Source organism: Chenopodium album, chromosome 5 (genome assembly GCF_948465745.1).
Source record: "Chenopodium album chromosome 5, dcCheAlbu1.1, whole genome shotgun sequence".
Classification (NCBI taxonomy): Eukaryota; Viridiplantae; Streptophyta; class Magnoliopsida; order Caryophyllales; family Amaranthaceae; genus Chenopodium; species Chenopodium album.
In genome coordinates this window covers 32,572,556-32,584,410 of record NC_137838.1, presented here as the reverse complement: position 1 = coordinate 32,584,410, position 11,855 = coordinate 32,572,556, and the positions used below count along the sequence as shown (strand labels likewise).

Genomic DNA, 11,855 nt, shown 5'->3' with positions numbered 1-11,855 from the left:
ATTAGAACAAATTGATAGGAAATGACATAAGAAGCCAAGTACTTAACCAAGGTAAAAGTGTATGCGTGAGAGTATACAATTCAAGGCATGCATGAATACATTTGGACCAAGGTTTGAATAAGGATTCCTATGTCATTCCTAAATTAGTCCTGACAAGGTCTAGGTGAAATTTGGCATGATGTCCCCTTATTTTCATGATATCCAATCATCAAACCATCAAAATCAAGCCAAAACCATGAATAACAATCTCCAATAACATCCAACTCATGCATTTCTCAATCATAAAATGGTAACATGAATACCCTAGTATGAAATCAACATTCAATTACATTGAGATCAAAATAAAACCAATGTAAACATGCATAATCATCATAAGAACATGTTCTACTATGAACAACCAATCAATTGCAACAAGTCAATCCAAAGAACCACATGAAATAAACAAGTCATTACTAATAATTTCAAGAATACCATAATTCACACTTAAATATGTAAAACATGGTAAAACTATAAGAAATTAAAGAAATAAACTTGCAAAAGCTAGAACAAATATACCACAATTGATTGGAAGGAAGTAAAAACCCAAAAACACCGAAGCACTTAAACCCTTGAAATTGGGGAAAATGGAAAGATGGGTTTGTTTGGTAGGAATTTTTGGTAGAGATTGCAAAAGTTGAGTGAAGGATGGAAAATAAGTGAGAAAGGATGAAGATTGGAGTGATTTTGATGGAGATGTGAGGTTGTAAGGGGAGGTGCAATGGAGGTTTAGAGTGAGAAGGAGAAGAATGGGGTAGGTGACGAATATGGGAGTGATATTCACGAAAATGCAGCAAAATAGAAAACATGGCAGCATTTTTTTTTCGACTCTGAAGATAGGTTCGGCCGAACCGAGGGTATGTTCGGTCGAACCACAGTAAAAGTTCGGCCGAACTCCCCTGTGGTTTGGTCGAACCATTGCCAAAACTTTACATTTTAAAATCCGGGCAGAAAGTTCCAGCAAAATCGCAAAAAGAGAGGAGTGGTCGAACCCAGGGAAGTTCGGCCGCACTACGAATCAAGTTCGGTCGAACCATACTTGGGTTCGGTCGAACCTATGCTGGAACTGCAAATTTTCAGATTCTGGCAGAAAGTTGCTGGAAATTTCTAAAAGTTTAGGAGTGACCGAACCCAGGGAAGTTCGGCCGCACTACAGTATAAGTTCGGTCGAACCTCCCATGGGTTCGGTCGAACCTCCCATGGGTTCGGTCGAACCTTCTGCCAGAATTCAATATTTTTGTTTTTGGCAGAATGTTGCCATAAATCCTTGAAATTGCTGCAGTGGCCGAACATGAAGTGGTTCGGCCAAACTTCCATAAAGAATCACGCAAGTAAAAATAGTCCGTTAACACACATCTAAACACATTACAATCATGCTAGATGCAAAGTATATCTAAAACCCAAGCACAATCAAAACCCAAAAATCCAAACAATCCAAAGTCGTAGATGGAAAAATAGAAGCAACATGAAAAGAAAAAGTATAAAAGGGTTAGAAACTCGGGTTGCCTCCCGGAAGCGCTTTTGGTTAACGTCGTTAGCTCGACGTTCCTTGAGTTGATCAAGGAGGGTCGAATTGACGATGCACATCAAGAAGTGTCAAAGAAACTGGTTCATCACTTGGGAATCCTTCATGATAGGGCTTGAGACGGTGACCGTTGACTTTGAAAGGGGAGTGACCGTCTTGGGAAATTTCGTAGGCTCCATAGGGAAACACTTCCGTGACAATGTACGGCCCACTCCATCTTGACCTAAGTTTGCCCGGGAAAAGCTTCAAGCGGGAGTTGAATAGGAGGACTTTTTGGCCTTTGACGAATGCCTTCTTGACAATTTGAGCATCGTGCCAAGCCTTAGTCCGCGCCTTATACATGCTTGCGCTATCGTAGGCTTTCATCCTCAACTCCTCTAACTCATGTAGCTCTAGAAGCCTTTGCTCACCCGCACTATGGAGATCAAAGTTGATTTGCTTGATTGCCCAATGCGTTCGATGCTCCATCTCCACGGGCAAATGACAATTTTTCCCATAGACAAGCTTGTAGGGAGTGGTCCCTATTGGGGTTTTGAAGGCAGTCCTATAAGCCCATAATGAATCAATAAGTTTGGAGGACCAATCCTTCCTTGTCCTAGCAACCGTCTTCTCCAAAATCACCTTGAGCTCTCTATTGGTGACCTCCGCTTGGCCACTCGTTTGAGGGTGGTATGCAAGCCCTCGCTTGTGAGAAACCCCATATTTATCAAGTAGTCGAACGAAGGTGTGGTGCTTGAAATGCGATCCCCCATCACTAATTATTGCTCTTGGAACACCAAATCTCTGGAAGATCACCTTTTTGAAAAGGTCGACCACCACCTTAGAGTCATTCGTTGGAGAAGCCACGGCCTCCGCCCACTTAGATACATAGTCAACGGCGACCAAAATATACTTGTTCCCATGTGAAGAAATGAAAGGGCCCATGAAGTCTATAGCCCACACATCAAAAACTTCAAGCTCAAGGATGGGATTTTGCGGCATTTCATCCCTTCTAGAAATATTCCCCATCCGTTGACATCTATCACAAGTTTTGACAAATATCCACGCATCCTTGAATAGAGAAGGCCAAAAGAGCATAGATTGAAGGACCTTTGAGGCGGTCTTTTGAGCACTCATATGCCCACCACAAGGAGAAGAGTGGCACATATGGAGAACACTTTGAACCTCGTCGTTGGGGACGCATCTCCTCAACAAACCATTGACCCCTCTTTTCAATAAAATGGGATCATCCCAAATGTATCTCTTGGCCTCGTGCTTGAGTTTTCGACGTTGTTGTGAAGTGAAATCTGGTGGTATGGCACTACAAGCTAAGTAATTCACAATATCCGCATACCAAGGCTCCGATTTCACTTCAAGGACATAAAGCACATCATCTCTTAGAGCGTCCTCTATTGGCAAGCCATCATCTTCAAACCTTGCACCGCCCAACCTTGAGAGGTGATCCGCCACCACATTCTCGGCTCCCTTCTTGTCTCTCATCTCATAATCGAAGTCTTGGAGGACTAAAACCCATCTCAACAACCTTGGTTTAGCTTTCTTCTTCCCTATCAAATATTTGAGAGCCGAGTGGTCGGTATAAACAATTGTCTTAGAACCAATGAGGTAGGTTCTAAACTTCTCGAATGAATGGATAACCGCTAGGAACTCCTTCTCGGTAGTTGTGTAGTTTCGTTGGGCATCATTGAGAGTTTTAGACAAATAATGTATGACATGAAGTTTCCCATTCTTTCGTTGTCCAAGAACCGATCCAATGGCCTCGTCGCTTGCATCGCACATGAGCTCAAATGAAAGAGACCAATCCGGACCTTGGACAATAGGAGCGGTGCAAAGGGCTTCTTTCAACCTACAAAAGGACTTATGACAAGCATCATCAAACACAAACTCCTTATCCTGTTGCAATAGGGATGTGAGAGGCTTAGCGATCATTGAAAAATCTTTAATAAAGCGCCGATAGAACCCGGCATGGCCAAGAAAAGACCTCACTTCCCTCACGTTGGTGGGGGGAGGAAGTTTTTCGATGACCTCAACCTTGGCTCTATCGACCTCAATGCCGGCATGGGAAATTTTGTGCCCAAGAACAATCCCACTTTCGACCATAAAGTGGCACTTTTCCCAATTCAACACGAGGTTAGCCCTCTCACACCTTTCTAAGCAACGAGATAAATTAGATAGACAATCTTCATAGGTGGCTCCTCCAACGGAGAAGTCATCCATGAAGACTTCTATCTCATCCTCAATCATATCACTAAAAATGGACATCATGCAACGTTGGAATGTTGCGGGGGCATTACAAAGCCCGAAAGGCATCCTACGATACGCATAAGTACCGTAGGGGCATGTGAAAGTTGTCTTCTCTTGATCCTTAGGGTCAATTGGGATTTGGAAAAATCCCGAGTAACCATCAAGGAAACAATAGAAGGAATGCTTTGTAAGCCTTTCCAACATTTGATCAATGAACGGTAGTGGAAAATGATCTTTGCATGTACTTGTGTTAAGTTGGCGATAGTCAATACACATGCGCCAACCGGTAACAAGTCTAGTGGGTACTAGTTGATCATGATCATTTTTCACTACCGTCATGCCCCCTTTCTTAGGCACAACTTGCACGGGAGATACCCAATCACTATGAGCAATTGGGTAAATAATTCCCGCATCAAGAAGCTTAGCCACTTCCTTCCGCACAACCTCTTGCATGGAAGGGTTAAGCTTTCTTTGCCTTTGCCTGACGGGTTTGGCATCTCCCTCTAGATCAATTTTGTGCATACATAAAGATGGACTTATACCCTTGATATCATCAATGGTATAGCCTAAAGCTTTTTTGTGATTTCTCAAAACATTGATCAAGAGGGAGGTTTGCTCCTCCGTTAGGTTAGAATTTACAATCACGGGGAAAGACTCATTGGGACCAAGAAATGCATACCTCAAGCCCAAAGGTAGAGGTCAAGTCTACCTTTGGTGCTCCCTTACCATTGGGGCTCTCTTCTCTTTCTTCAACTTGAAAGAGGTCATGAATGTAAGGAGCTTTTTCTTCCATGCTCGCGCCCTTGCACTCCTTGCTTTCCTCAAGCAAATCCTCATAGAATTGTATGTCTTCTTTGTGAGTACCTATCTTTGATTCATTCAACAACACACTTTCAAGGGGATCATTAGTGGCATGCAAGTGGGAGCGAGAAAATTCATCAAGAACCGTATCAAGAATATCTACCCTAAAGCATTCACCACTTGAGGAGGGTTGTTGCATGACATTGTTCAAATCAAACTCAATAGAATCATTGTCAATTTTCAAAGATATCTTCCCCTCCTTCACATCGATGATAGCTCTAGAAGTGGCTAGAAATGGTCTACCCAAAATTATAGGAATCCTCTCATCCTCATCCATTTCTAGCACATAGAAATCCACGGGGAATGTGAACTTTCCTACCCTAAAGGGGAATGTCCTCAACTTTGCCCATGGGGAACTTAACGGAACGGTCCGCTAGTTGGAGAGTAATGTTAGTGGGAGAGAGGGTTCCTACACTAAGCTTTTGGTAGACGGAATAGGGCATGAGACTCACACTTGCTCCTAAGTCACACAAGGGTTTATCAAATTCAATGCCATTGATAGAGCAAGGGATGGAAAAGTTACCCGGATCTTTTAATTTGGTAGGTAGTTTGTTGGAAAGAATTGCACTACAATTGGCAGTTAAACTCACCGTCTCACACTCCCTTCTCCCACTCAAAAGATCTTTCAAAAATTTGGAATAGTGGGGCATTTGCTTCATAGCATCAACGAAAGGGACGGAGATATGCAAATTCTTAATGACTTCCAAAAACTTCCCAAATTGGGCATCAAGTTAAGCTCTCACAAATCGTTGTGGAAAGGGTAGCTTCTCCTCTCTAGGTTGGCGATTTAGGGGCAAGAGGGTGGCTTCTTTTTCCTTGAGCACCTCAATATGTTTTTCTTTTTCAACACTCAATGGCTCATTGGGTTTTTCACCCTCATTCTCTAACTCCGCCTCTTCTTGGGGTTCTTCCTCAATTAAAGGGTCACTCCCTACTACTTTCCCACTCCTTGTTGTCACGGCATACAAAGGTTTTGGGTTGACTCCTTAACTTGGGATGTGAGAAGAAGAAGGAGAAGAAGAAGAAGGGGATGAATTAGATGCAAGTTGAGCAATTTGAGTCTCAAGCATTTTCATATGAGCATTGGTTCGTTTTTGAGCCTCTTCATGTTTCTTTTGATCCTCCTCACGCATTTTTAAAAGAGCATCTAATTTAGCCATCACGGGATCTATTGGAGGGGCTTCAAGTTGAAGAGGTTGTTGAGGTGGAGGAAGTTGGGGTTGATGGAAACTCGGGGGCCTATTAGTTTGGGCATAGTTAGGAACAAATTGGCCCCTATTGCCTCCCGTGCCTTGGTTAGGAACATTGCCTTGTTGATTATTTCCCATGTTACCGTGGTCACCAAAATTTTGATTTTGATGGTCATGGTATCGGGAATTAGGTTGTTGGTTTTGATTACCATATCCTCTTTGGTTAGAGTAGCCTCTTCCATTGAAATTGGAAGGGCCTCCCCCACCATGGTATTGGTTATCATAACCACCACCATTTTGGTTCCAACCATGGTTTCCACCTTGATTCCAATTCCCCATTTGATTGGAGGTTGGCCTCAAGTTTCCTACATTTCCCATTCTAGGAGCAAAATTCATAGCATTGACATTTTCCATATTACTATCATGTTCATGGGAAGGGGGTTGAACTTCACAAGCATAGACACAATGAGAGGTATCATGATCATAGGTTTCACAATTAGAACAAAACATGCATCCTTGGGGCATTGTATTGTAAGAAGAGGGGGAGGAAGTATCCATACCATTGCCTCCCTTGGTCGAAGGGGAGATATTACCATGAGGGTTGGACCTTTCTTTCATCAATTCATCCATTTGCTTGGTCATTTTGGAGATTTGGGTAGAAAGGTTGTTGATTGCGTTGGCTTGCTCCAATGCATAAACGCCCTTGCTAGAAGTAGCATCCCTTTCTCCTTCGTACCAATCATCATAGTGCTTTGCGGCTTCCTCTATAATACACTCCACTTCATGCTCTCCTTTGTTCATAATTGGACCACCGGCCGCGGCGTCTAGGCTTGTTCTTCCTTGAGGTGTGAGACCTCCATAGAAAGTGTGAATGAGTTGATACTTGGGTATCCCATGGTGTGGGCATTGACGTTGAAGCTCTTTGTATCGTTCCCATGCCGCACTTAGAGACTCACCACTCTTTTGGCGAAAACCTTGAATAAAAGACCGAGCCTCGGCGGTCTTCCTATGGTTATAAAACCTCCTCAAGAAAGTCGTAGTCACTTGGTCCCATGTCGTGAGAGAATTAGGAGGCACCTCCTTCTCTAGCCATTCTAGACCTCTCCCAATTAGCAAAAATGGAAACATTTTGAGGCGAATATATTCTTGAGTCACTCCGTTGGCCTTTATTGTGTCACAATATTTCTCAAACTCTTTTAGGTGCTCATGAGGACTCTCAAACTTTCCACCCGAGAATTGTTTCCTCTCAATCAAGGCAATCAAATTAGGCTTGATCTCGAAATTGTTGGCTTGAGTAGTAGGAGTTAGGATCCCACTTTGCGCTCTAAAAGCTTCGGGGGCCCCAAGACGACTCAAAGGCGTATTCTCTCCCATTTTAGAACCTTCTTTACTTTCAAACTTTTAGGTTGAGAAAGGGTTGATTTCTGAATTCGAAGATGATTTAGGGCTATCTAATTCTTCACTTGAGGGTGAAGAGGGTGGAGTATCTTCTAATTCTCTTACTCCTCTCGTTGGAGTGCGGGAATTTCTACTCCTTGCTCTTGCTTCTCTTCGAAGTAGGGACAAAGACCTCTCTAGCTCTGGATCGATGGGAATTAAAGATCTTGAGCGGGTTCGTCCTCTGTTCATACAACAAAGCTAAGAAGAACGTAAGCACTGACAAGTAACAAAAGTAGCAAACACTAACAAATAAAGGTGAGATAGTCTTAAACAAGCAATGAAATAGCAATAGAAACCGTCTCCCCGGCAACAGCGCCAATTTGACAAGGGAATAATCGTATCGTTGAGCAACTACACCTAAGTCAAATTAATTTATAACGCTCTACCAACCTAATACGTGTATAGGGTAAATAGAGGGGTCGAACCATAGGGAGACATGCATAAACACCGCATTCACTACTTAAGACTTTAAGCTATCTCGGGACAAGAAGTATGAATAACTAAGAGATTAAACTAAGGATTAAGAATGATTAAAGATCAATATAACTAAACACCAAGGGAAGTGGGTAGATGTAGATGTCACTTGATCATGCAATAACACAGAAGCAAAGCAATGGCAAACTAAGCATGCAAGAATATCGAAATAAAGCTCGATCTAACCGCCTTCCGGGGTTAATCGATTTCTCCTAACATAGCCTCTATGTTTCCACATTAGAACCATATATTAGAAGGTGCAAACAAAGAATTATCGATAGTAATGAATCTCAACTAAGTCAACTTCCGTTACTTGTTAGTAAAGACTCATCTTTGATCAACTAACAATGTGCACTTGCAAGAAAGACCAAAGAATATCAAGCATACAAAGACTTTAATCACCATTAACATAAACCCCAACATCATAAGCATGAATCAATTAACAACTACACCATCCCCACACCCTTGGCTAGGTGACTACTCACAAATCATATTGAAGACAATATCAATCATCAAATCAATAAGCATCAACATGATCAATAAGCAAAGAAGGAAAATCAAAATAAGCAAACAAAACTAGATACAAAAGTAAAGAAAGAGAGTAAGAGATTGCTCATTCATTGAAGATGAAGATTTACAAAGATTCAATCAAGCTCCTTCTTCAATATCCAAGTTCATCAATAGAAATCCACACTTTCTCTCTCTACTAATGAAGTTTCTCTCTCTAGATTAAGCTAAAAATGTAGAAAAATTAAAACTAAGTTAATCCCCCAAAACATTCTAAAAAAAGGGACTTATATAGTCCGTACAGAGTCAGCTGAGAAAAGGAGAGGTCCGACCGAACAAATGGGAAGGTTCGGCCGGACTACAGGGTAGGTTCGGCCGAACCATGGGTAGGTTCGGTCGAACCTCCCTGATCCTGGTCTGGTCGAACTCCTGTGGTTCGGCCACTCTTGCAAAACTGCCAATTTTCATCTTGCCCCTGCCTCGAAGTTCAGCCGAGCCACTGAGCAGGTTCGGCCACACCTTGGTTCGGCCACACCATCAGGAGGTTTGGCCGAACCTCTTCTGAATCATGCTTCCTCTGGCTTCTTTTGAGCTTAGCTTCCTCCTCTTGAAAATCTCGATGGTTCCTACAAAGCATAAGCATGAAAAGCACAATAAGAACAAAGCGGGAAGACTAAGAAAAGGGAGGATAAAGGAGAAAGAAAAGAGAAAGCAAAGCTAAGTAAAACTGCTTAGAAAGAGGGCCAAACAAGTGCAAACGAGGGGAGAATCCTTAGAGAAAAAGGATAAAAGAGTGGCATAAATGCCACTCATCAAAGTCTGACACCACAAATCCTTTGATAGCTTTTTGCGGCATAAACCTTACATCAAACTGGGCTAAATTGACTATCCATCTCGATATACGTCCATTGAGTGTAGATTTCTTGAATATATATACTTGAGTGGATCTAACCGGGAGACTACAAAGACTGTATGCACTAGCATGTAATGTCTTAACTTAGTTGTGGCCCATACCAAGGAGAGGCACAATTTCTCAAGTGGTGTATAACATGATTCATATTCGAGCATTTTCTTGCTTAGATAGTATATTGAGTTTTCTTTGCCTTCTACTTCTTGTGCTAGCATAGCTCCCATTGTCTCTTTGGTAACTGTTAAGTACAACCTAAGAGGTATTCCGGGAAGTGATGTTGCTAATACGGGAGGATTTGCGAGATAGGCTTTGATCTTTTCAAAGGCTTTTTGACACTCGTCATCCCATATTACTGGTACATTTTTCTTGAGCTTCTTAAAGATTGGTTCACATATTGCAACTGGCCAATGAACCTCGAATCTGCTTCTCGGTTTTGGGCGGTGGCATTGACATGATTGCTTTGATCTTGGTTGGGTCTATCTCTATTCCTCTAGAGCTTATGACATAACCCAAAAGCTTGCCTAAAGTGACTCCAAAAGCACACTTAGATGGGTTCAACCTCATATTATATCTTCTTAGCCTTTCGAAAAAATTTCTTAAGGCTACTTGATGACCTGGGCGGTCTTTTAATTTTACAATCTTGTCGTCCACATATACTTCGACTTCTTTATGCATCATGTCATGGAGTAAGGCAGTCGCCGCACGTTGGTAAGTGGCACCCGCGTTTTTCAACCCGAATGGCATTATCGTGTAGCAGTAAGTGCCCCATGGTGTTATGAAGGTTGTTTTCTCCATGTCTTCTTCTGCCATAAGAATATGATTATAACCTGTGTATCCATCCATGAATGAGAGAAGTGCGTGATTTGCTGTGTTATCCACCAGAATATCAATGTGTGGTAAAGGGAAGTCGTCCTTTGGACTTGCCTTATTTAGATCTCGATAGTCTACACACATTCTTACCCTTCCATCTTTCTTCGGAACTGGGACGACGTTGGCGACCCATTCGGGGTATTTATATACCTTAATGAAACCTGCAGTTATTTGTTTTTGAACTTCTTCTTTTATTTTAAGAGCTACGTCGGGTTTCATTCGACATAACTTTTGTTTTACAGGTTTCATTCCCGGAATTAGTGGTATATTGTCTTAAGCTATTTCTCTATTAATGCCTGGCATATCTTCGTATGACCAAGAAAATACATCGATGAATTTTTAAGTAAGTTAATTAAACTGGTTCTTTCTTGTTCATTAAGTGTTAGTCCGATTTTAACTTCTCTTTTATTAGTTGAATCATTTGAGATATCAACCGTCTCAATTTCTTCAATTATCGGTGTTTTCTTTTTAAGTATTTCCATTGCTTTAATAAGTTCTTTATATTTTTCATTGTTAGTTAAGTAATGCTCGTCATCTTGGGTCAAAGAAGAACACAAGAAGTAAGGAGAAGAAATTATATTATTATACTCTGTGATCATTACATCAAAGAGTGATATGTCCTCAGGGACTTGATCACTAACTATTCTAGGAGAAGAGATAGAAGGGGAAGGTGCTACTACTAAAGACCTAGATGACTCTATAGGGAGAGAATCCGACTCAGATGACTCTTTGAACATCGGCCATTGCCCTGTCGTGATAGAGATCTTTCTTCCACTTGGAGTAGTCACCTTGACGGTGTTGCGCCACCCTTGTAGTGATCCTTCCGCTGGAGTGATTAGCTTCGAAGGATCGAAGTTTTCACTTTGTAGGACTGTTTGAATGAGCGAGGAGTTATCCTCTTTGTATGTCGGCTCATCCTTTTCTCGCCCAAATAATAATCCCATGACGTTAAAGTCAAAGCATGGGGGTGCTTTCTCCTTATGGACAGGAGTTGGGATTTCATCTGTGAAATAACAATCCAAGAAAGTTTTAAATCCCGGTTGCCTTATGCCGTTTACGAAAAATGGTTCGGGAAATTCGTAGCATGGATAGTCCTCTCCTTCTTTTATGAATTGACCATTAAGGGTAAGAGGGTACTGATCCATTGGGATTGCTTTCTTTTGAATGCGAGCGTCCTTACGTGCCTTCGATTTTTCCTAGGCTCGCTTAAGATCTTTCTGAGTTGGTTCGAAACCAAGTCCGAAAGTATCTAATTTAGGGAGGCCAGGTGATTCATCTTCCTGGATGTTAGAATGGGGGTCGTGGCAGAGAGCGGTCCTTTCATCTTCCTAGATTAAGGAGACCTCTTCGTTAAAGCCCCATAAATCTTCATCATCCTCATCTATCGTGCTCCACGTTAATTATTGGGTTTTCTATAGACTTGATTCTCATAGGTGAAGCATCGATGGTGATAGGAATTCCCTCAACTATGGCCTATACTTGTTGGTGGAGAGATGAGGGGACGGCCTTTAGGTCATGAAGCCAAGGGCGTCCCAACAAAAAATTTAACGAAGCTTTGATATCTACTACTTGGAAAGTAGTAGCATGTTCTATCGCTCCCGACGTTACATACATGGTAATCTTACCAAGATCTTGACGACGAGTGTTGTCGTAGGCTCTTATTTCTTGCGTTGACAGGGTTAAGTATTCATCCCTTATGCCTAGCATCCTCGCAGTTCTAAGTGGACAGACGTTGTTTTGGGTGTTTTTGTCCCTCGGGAGAGTTACAGCACGAAGACTGATCCGGCTTGAGCTGTACCTG

The 11,855-nt window shown here is 42.0% G+C and overlaps 1 non-coding gene across 1 annotated transcript; it reads left to right on the top strand.

The window, feature by feature from the left end:
* Positions 1-6,742: 6,742 nt before the first annotated feature.
* LOC145633528 (small nucleolar RNA R71) lies at positions 6,743-6,848 on the top strand. The gene has a single exon (XR_014112848.1). It is a non-coding gene; the product is annotated as a small nucleolar RNA R71 (small nucleolar RNA).
* Positions 6,849-11,855: the final 5,007 nt, after the last annotated feature.